Raw genomic sequence first — 8,369 nt, 5'->3', positions numbered from 1 at the left:
GGGCGCACCCCGCGCCGAGCGGGGCTCCCTGGCCGGCTCACAGTGCCATGGGCCCGGCCGCGGGGAGAGGGACGCAGAAGCTGAGATGCCGACTCCCCCCCGAGCGGCGGCGGTGGTGACGGCGGCGGCGCCCCTCCCCCGCCACAGGCTCCAGCGGAAGAGGGGGCAGGGATGCCTGCGGGAAGACAGAGAGGTGAGGATTAACGAGGGGCCCGGAGGAAGGTCGCTCTGGCCTCCCCCTCACACCAGCAGGTGCCTAACTTTTTGCTTTTATTTGGGACTTGAGGAGCTGCCCTCTGACCTGGAGGGAGGAGCAGGAGACTGCACGGTAGGCCAGAGAGGGGTGGGCGGGCAGGGGCGCAACATGTGGGACAGATGGCTCAGCCCGAGCGCCACTGGGTGGAGACAGGGACAGGTGGGGAGGAAGGTGACCCATCCAGGGACGCCTCGGAGTTCTGGCAGGAGCCCAGCCCAGCTGCCCTGACCCGCAGCCTCAGAGGAACCCAGCTGGCAAGATCAGGTCTATGGAGCCCTGGGACTCAGCATCTGGTGGCCCAGCCCTTTCTGCGAGCCACCCAACCTCGGTGCATGGCTTCCACCTCCAGCTTCTCTCTCATCAACCCCTGATACTGGATAATGAAGTTGCTAAATAATTCATTGGGATTAATTAAATGCCAATTCGTCAATGGTATCACCCGGTAATGGGGCTGGGAAGGAGGGTGAGGTAGCAGCCAGCCAGGACCCCTGCATCCAGGTCCCTAGGTCTCTTGTCCATACAAGGCCACCAGCATATGCTTCCAAGTCTGCCGCTACCCTCAAACTCACCCCACCCCTGCTGGGACCCCAAGCCCACTGCTCACCAGCCCCGTTCCTTCCTGAACCCGTGTCTCCCCCTTGATCTCCAGCTGCCGGTCTTCAGCCCTGTTGCTGGGATTCTCCTCACCCCTCAGTCCTCTTCTATCCCACCGACCCCCTCCCAGGGCTGGGGGAGCCACCAAGAGGCAGGCAGGCTCATTTGCATAAAATTGCCTTTCTGAAATGATTACCCTTGTAACGGGCTGTCAGAGAGCAATTTATACCCCACGCCAGGGAGGGGAATTTGCATCTCGTTAAACTCCGAGTCGTAATTATTTATATCCAACAACCCTCCTGAATATTGCATTGATTTTATTTTGGGGAGGGAGAGAGGGCTGGAAGGAGGTGGGGAGAAGCTGGGTAGAGAAGCAGAGAGGGGAGAGAGTTTAGGAAGAGACAGGAGGGATTTGGGGAGGGGGAGTCCAAAGAAGAGGAAGGAGAGAAAGCGAGTGGAAAGTGACAGAAGAGTAATGGAGGAGAAAGGTGGCCTGGTGGAGAGTGAAGAAAAGGAAAGATGGAAGAAAATTAAATTCCAGATTCAAACAGCTTTCGTCAAGGCCCTGGGTGCTGGGCACTTTTACAAATGACATTTTACTTAATCACTCTGAGAAGTCCCATTATGCCCATTAACCACTGGGGAAACCCACAGCGACACATTTGGGGAGTTGCCCAAGGTCACACGGGCAGTCAGCTGGGAGCTCGGTCCAAGTCAGTCAGATGCCAGCATCTCCACCCAAGAGAGAAAAGGGCAGAGAAGCCACAGGTTTGGTCAGAGAGTGGGGACCAGGGGAAGGGGGGTGACTTGGAGGAGGTTAGGGAGCAGGGTGGGTGCAGGATATGGGGCAAAGAGAGAGAGAAGAAGCATCAAGCCTGGGGGGCTCTGAGTGGAGCTTTGAGGAGGAGAGAGCCGTGATGATGGAACAGTGTGAGGAGAGGAGCGTCCCTTCCACCTGGCTCCCTCTCCCCTGCCTGTGTTCTCCCATCCACAAGCTCCAACAGGGACCAGCATCTCCAGCCGCAGGCCCTCCAAGGACTGCCCCTTCTGGCAGGGGGAAGAGGCCCAGGCAGGCAGGCAGGCAGGCAGCCCCCACTCCCCACGAACACTGTCTCAGTTATATATAGCTTTCCACGGCCTCTCCTCATTGGGTAATGGGGATAATTAACATGCGCGGGCTAATTAGCCAATCAAATTAAATGCAGCACCTGCTCTCGGCCTGATTGAGGCCCCTCGCCCTGCACACCACACACACACCTCACTCCAGTTCAGGCCAGGGGAAGGGTATTTCTCAGGACCAGGATCAAAGGGAGAGGCCAACTCTCCGCTGGACTCCCTCCCTCCCGAGGGGACTGCCAGGGACCCCCACCATCAGAAGCTCAGTCCTGATGGCAGAAAGACCTACCGACCGACCTCCCTCCTCCCAGGGGTCTCTCCCAGCCTCTGTCTGCCTGCCTCCCAACCCCACCCCCACCTCCGGATACTATTTTGGGGAGGGAATTAATTAGCTATCGATTTCCTCTGGCAAGAGAATAGGATTGCATGCTGCTGTCCACTCACCCTGGCTCAGGAAAGGGAGCCTGCTTGGTCCCCCCCCCAACTGTCCTCAGTATGCCCCCACACACATCATAGTCACACCCCCTGCCATTTAAGGAGATGGCAGGGGGTGTCAATGAGGAAGGCCAGACCAAGGTCCCCTTCCAGTTCCAGAATGTTTGAGGAGGATGGAGGGGAGGACTCCAGAGCTGGATCTTGAGCTTAGAGACAGAGGGAGTGTTACCTCGGGGAACAAGGGGGGGGGGGCGTGGACATGACTGGTCTGCATATATATGCAAGTGGAAAGAGAGCACAGAAAAGGGCCAGGGACCTCGACCTGTGGGCTTGCAGAGGACAGAGGCAAGGCCTGGAGTGGAGAGAGGGCCGAGGGGCAGGGGCTGGGCTGCAGCCCCTGGAGGCTCCATTACTCATTCTGCCCACAGCTCTGCAGCACACGCTGGCCTGGCTCAGAGCCGGACACAGGGGGCTTGTGGGCTAGCCAGGAGAATGCCCTGGCCCTCCCGGGGTCTGCTCACCAGGGACCCCAAGAGACCTGGAGCAGTGGAGGCCTCGAAGCTGAGAGCCCCAAGAGGAGTGAGCTAAGCAGACACCTGGGTCCCCTCCCCACCTCCCAGTGTTCCCAGGAAACCAGCTGTGCCTGGTCCATTTCTTTCCCTCTCTGCAACCCCACCCCACCCCCATCTCCAGCCTCCAGCCCACCCTGGCTCCTGAGACACTATGCCCCTCCGTCCCCCATCTTCCTCAGCTCCTGGTTCTCAGCTGCCCAGCCTTAGCAGCAACTTCTGTCCCTCCCCCAGGACCCAGCCATCGCCCAGCACAATTAGGGCAAAGAAATAGTGTCCCCTGGAATTGTGCTGGCTAATGCCCTTCCCCCAGGCCCATACAGGACTCTCTGTCACAGAAGCCTGCTCTGCACCTACAGCAGAGGCCAAGCACTGCCCCCAAGCCCACTCATGGCCTCTAGGGCCCATTGCCCGGGCAGGGATGTTGGTCAGGGTGGTCCAGAAGAGCTATCTGTTCCTGTCATAGTACAATGCACATTGTCGCCTACTGTGTCTCCAGGGAACTGACTTCTCCCTTCCAACTCTGTCCCCTAGTGCCCGCTACCTACACAGGGACTCTGTAGCCTTGGACCAATGGTGAAGGGGTGTGGTTGGGCACAGTGGATTGCCTCCAGGGACCAGCCTGTTCTCTCCCCCACTGGTGACCCTTTCTGGTCAAGTCTCCTTCTCTGTCCACAGCCAGGCCCGTGCCACAGGGGCATCCCTGTGGCATCTGGGTGCATCCTCTGGGCCCCGCTCTGGGTCCGGCCCCAGACTGGACCTTCGTGGTACATGGATGAAGAAGCTGCACTGAAATATGAATTCACCTGTTCACTTGTCCAAGGTCACTATGTGAGGAAGAGGCCCCCTGGCCCCAAAGCCAAGTAGCCTCTCTTCTACTCAGCACTGTCCACAGGCCTTGGGGGTGTCTGGAGTGTACAGCCTTGCTTCTCTGACCTGGCCTTTGCAGTGGACACCTTTGCAGATGCCCAGCCCACCCTCAGGACAAAGACAGAGACCTCAGAGCTCCTGTGTCCATCTCATCATTTGTTCAGAGCTGGAAACTGAAACCCAGAGACAGTGGGGTCACACAGTACAGTGAGGTCACAGCAGGACTAGACCTTTCCATTCTGAACGTAGCCAGCACGATCCCAAACCACAGAACTGGGCCTTCCTACCTGATCAAAGGCCAGAGTCCCCACCACAGGAGCAATGAAGCAAATGGATGTAAATGCCAGCTCTTTCCAGGCCCAGTCAGGCAGAGCTGCTGCCCAGGCCCAGGGCCACCCAGCTCCCTGCTGTCCTGCTCTCATGGGTCCTCTCCCAGCACCCGCACAGCATCGCCTCTGGCCATGCCCAGCATGCACGCATGCGTGCACACACACCTCCAGCCGTGGGAAACACCAGGCCTCCCTTTGGCTCTCTGCTCCTCACGCCAACTCCCCCTCATGCCAGCTGGGAGTGTGACAGCAGGGCCTCCCTCAGACACCAGCGAGAAGGAATCGGGTTTGCACACATTCTGGTGGCCCCAGAAGGCAGCCGTGGACAGGTGGGAGAAAAGCGTGTTATAGGGGGGCAGATTTTGGCTCGAGCTGAAGAGAAATTTGCTGGCATTGCCACCATCCAACAGTGGAGTAGGCTGCCTCCGGGCAGTGGTGAGCTCCCTGTCTGTGGAGGTGTGTGAGCAGGATGGGTGACGACTGCCCACAGAAGCTCAGGACGAAGCTCTGGGATCATACAGGATGGACAGACACTTTGACACCAGAGGTGTCTTTCAGGTGCGGATGTTTTTATAGGGTCCTCCTCCCTGAAAACACTGAACTGAGAACTACTCCCACCTCCCTTTCCAGCTTCTCTCTCCAGCCCTGATGACCTAGAAGAGTCAAGGGGACACCTGGGTGTGTCCCCATCTAGTTCTGACCTCAGCAGCTCATAAAAACAGTGTTGTGGTTGGAGGCACTGAGTCTGTGTTTAAATGCCAATGTCACCACCTCTCTCTCACTGTGTGACCTTGGGTCAAATACTTAACCTCTCTGTGACTTGGTTTCCTTGTGAGTAAAAGAGGCGCAACAGCAGTGTTGTCAACATTAGTTAACATATGCAAAGCAGTCAGAACAGTGCCTAGCATAGAATAAAGTGTGGAAACGTGCACGACGTATTAATGATCACTTTCAAAACGCCTTCCCCTGAGCGCTTTGGAGTTTGCAGAACTACAAGAGAGGTCAGTGTTTGATTCTCACGGGGGCCTGGTGAGGGGCGTGAAGAAGGTTGGTATTGTCACTATGGCTTTTGACAGATGAGGGAACTGGCATTCAGAAGAGGAGAGTTTGCCCGGGGCTGTGAAGTGGCAGAGCTGGAACTCAGACTTGGTTCCATCCCACCCCATAGTCCCGACGCCCTCCTCCACTCTGCCTGAGAAGACAGGAGCGGATGCATGGGCCTGAAGTCCAGCAGGGCCCCACACAGCACAGGTGGGCAGCAGGTAGGTATGTTTGCCACCCCCTTCCCCCCCCCCCCGCAGCAGTCCCCCTACAAAGAGGAGCACACGGGGCCTGGGCAGCGGAGGCAGCTAGCTGTGTGCATGCAGGGCCCTGTGCCAGGTGTGTGGGGTGGAGGGAATGGGTGGGCTGGGGCCGAGGTGTGAATGAATGACTCGCTGAAGAGGGGGCTGGAGCACAGGTGCCTAGGAGCAAGGGGGTGGCCACAGCTGGGGCAGGCAGCCAGGTGGGGCATTCTGCGATACGGAGGGACATGAGGTTTACAAGGGGTTGGGTGCACATGAGTGCCTGGAGATGATCATGACGGGGGACAACAATGGCCCTTGTGTGCAGGGAGCCGTCTTCTCTACCTGGCACATGGTTGACACAGAGACTGTCTCAGAGGCTTGGCAGTGAGACGGACACACAGTAGGTGCACGGTAAACATAGCTGGTACTTCTATTTCAGTCATCACACACCTCACATCCAGTCTGCCTGACAACCCTGCGAGGGAGGTATGAGGTTCCCATTTTACAGATGTGGAAGATGAGGCCCCGAAGGGTCACAGCGGAGCCCGTGCCGCCTCAACATCTCCTCCCCTCGCCCTCTCCCCTGCCATGGCGAGCGCCTCTGTTGGGGTGTGCTGGATTCCTTGTTGAATGATTCTCTGAGGCCCATCCTTGTGGAAGGGGCCAGGGTGGGAGTCACGCAGATGGCACGGCGGGGTGGGTGGTGTGTGAGGACACACACGGGCATCCCTGTGGGGGCTGAACAAGGAGCTGCGAATGAATGGACTGAGTGTCTCCATGCCAGGCAGGGCCATGTGTGAGGGCCCATGGGAAGGTGTGAGGGAGGCCAAGAAAGAGTGCATGCAGGTCAGGAGAAGGAGGGTCTGAAGGGGGGGGAGCTTTCTGAGAGTACAAGAATGACAGAAAATGAAATGAAGGCTTAGAGAGTGAGTCAAGGCATACAGGGCATGTTAGCCCACACGTGCCTCTATGTACGTGTGTGAGTGCTTGCACTGGTGTGCAGATGAGCAAAGTCCTGGTAAACACGCACATGGTATTCAGTCATGCATGTTGGGAGTATGTGTGTATGTGGGAACGTCTAGCAGCACGAGAGGCTGGTGCATCCAGAGGAACACAGGGGCTCCTGATCCCACTGGGAATTTGGGGGGTGGGCTGCCTGGCTGGGAGGCTATACGAGCCTGAGGGTGAGAGCTGGGCAGTGCAGTGTGGGGCTGGGGGGTGGGAGAGCAGGGTGCCGGGTGCCGGAGGAGGTCTCTGAGGCAGGCGGGGAGTGTGGGCGGTATGCTGCCGGGAAGTGGATTGTGTACGCAGGTGTGTGTGTGTCTGGGTGGGTGTCACCAAGCATGTGTATCAGTGTCAGGGAGTCTGTGTCACTGTCAAGGGTGGGCGGAAGGGAAGCCGGACCTGGGACAGCTCGAGAGCCTGCAACGGAAGAGAGGTCCCCAGCAGCCCCCTAGACAACCCCTCAGAACTGTCCCTTCACTGTCCCTCAGGAATCATGGGAATCAGCAAGGAACACAGGAGAGGCCTGGGATCCTGGTGAGAACACCCCAGTGCCCCTGTAACCTCAGCCTCTGCCTGCGAGCCAGTCCCACCAGTGCCTGTGGGTCTGAGGATGGGATGGGTGTAACTTCCTCCAGCCGGAATGAAGAGCCCTCAGCCAGCCCTTCTCTCCTACACCTGCAAATATCCAGCCCAGCCCCAGACAGCAGCACCCCTGAAGGTATCTTGGATGAAGGCAGGAGTAGGAAGCCGAGGCTGCAGCACCCCCCAACGTGAAGAGGACTCAGCTAGCCGACTAGCCCACCCACCCCAACCCCCTTCTCAGTGGAGGAGAGCATGCAAAACCCTAAGGCCCACCCTCCTGCAAAAGGAACACGCTGGCAAGGTGGGCTGTCAGGGAGGGACAGGGATGAACAGAAGGTCCTCACCCCACCACCACCCCAACACGCGCGAAAATGGGGGTGTATGGAAGCTCCCAAGGCAGTCAAGAGGACAGAAGATCTGCCTTCTGAGATTCTTCCAGCCTGGCCAGTTTCCCCTTCCCCTCCAGTCACTAGGAACCAGCCCCCTCCCCACCCTAACAGGTTCAGTGAGGCACCAAATGCCCTCCCAGGACTGCCCCCCCATCTCAGGTGGGACTTGAGAGTACAGGGGACAACAGCCTCCCAAAGCTAGTTTTTGCCTTCAAGGGTCCATGAAGGTTCAAGGGCCCAGAACACCCAATGTGGATGGCTCCTTGCGACCCGGAGAAGGCTGGGACTGGAGAAATGGTGGTCCACTCCTCTGGGGGTAGGGGCCCAGCTAAGGGCCCTGCCGCCACTCCCGCCTGCAGCACGCTGACCATAACCCTGTCGCCGCCCCCAGCGCATCCCCACCCCAGCACGGCCCCTCCTGCTGGTCTCCCAGTCTCCCTCTCTCGTCACCCCCCAGCCTTCCCCCGCAAGCTTCCGCTCCTCTCCCTCAGCCCCCCATCTTCCCAGCCCTCCAGTAGCACGGATGTCCCTGCCTCAAGCACCTTGGCACACTCCCCTATGCTCCCTCCCAATAACCTCCTCTCCCCTTGGCTCCCATCCCCCAGGAAACCCTGTCTCGGTGGTGCCCCCAGTTCGGTTCCGAGCTCGAGCCCTGGCCCCTGCTGCTTCTTTCCACTTCTCTCCCCTTCTCAGCCTCCTCTCCTTCTCCTCCCAGTAAACCCAGCTCCTCGCTCGTGTCTCCCCTGCAGACCTCTCAGCCCCTGTCATCCAGCCCGTAGGGCCAGCAGACTGGGGACCCCCATCCTCGCAGCCTTCTGGGTGCCCCTCCTTCTTGCTCCTGCCCCTCCCCCAACGACCCTCCCTCTCGACGCCCCTCGGTTCGCCCCAGCTCGGAGCCAGAGCCCCCTCCACAGGGATCCTCCGACCCCCAACCCCCA

This window comes from Elephantulus edwardii, unplaced genomic scaffold (assembly GCF_000299155.1).
Source record: "Elephantulus edwardii isolate Elephantulus edwardi_28Jun2011 unplaced genomic scaffold, EleEdw1.0 scaffold00328, whole genome shotgun sequence".
NCBI lineage: Eukaryota > Metazoa > Chordata > Mammalia > Macroscelidea > Macroscelididae > Elephantulus > Elephantulus edwardii.
Note: the sequence above shows the minus strand (reverse complement) of the source record.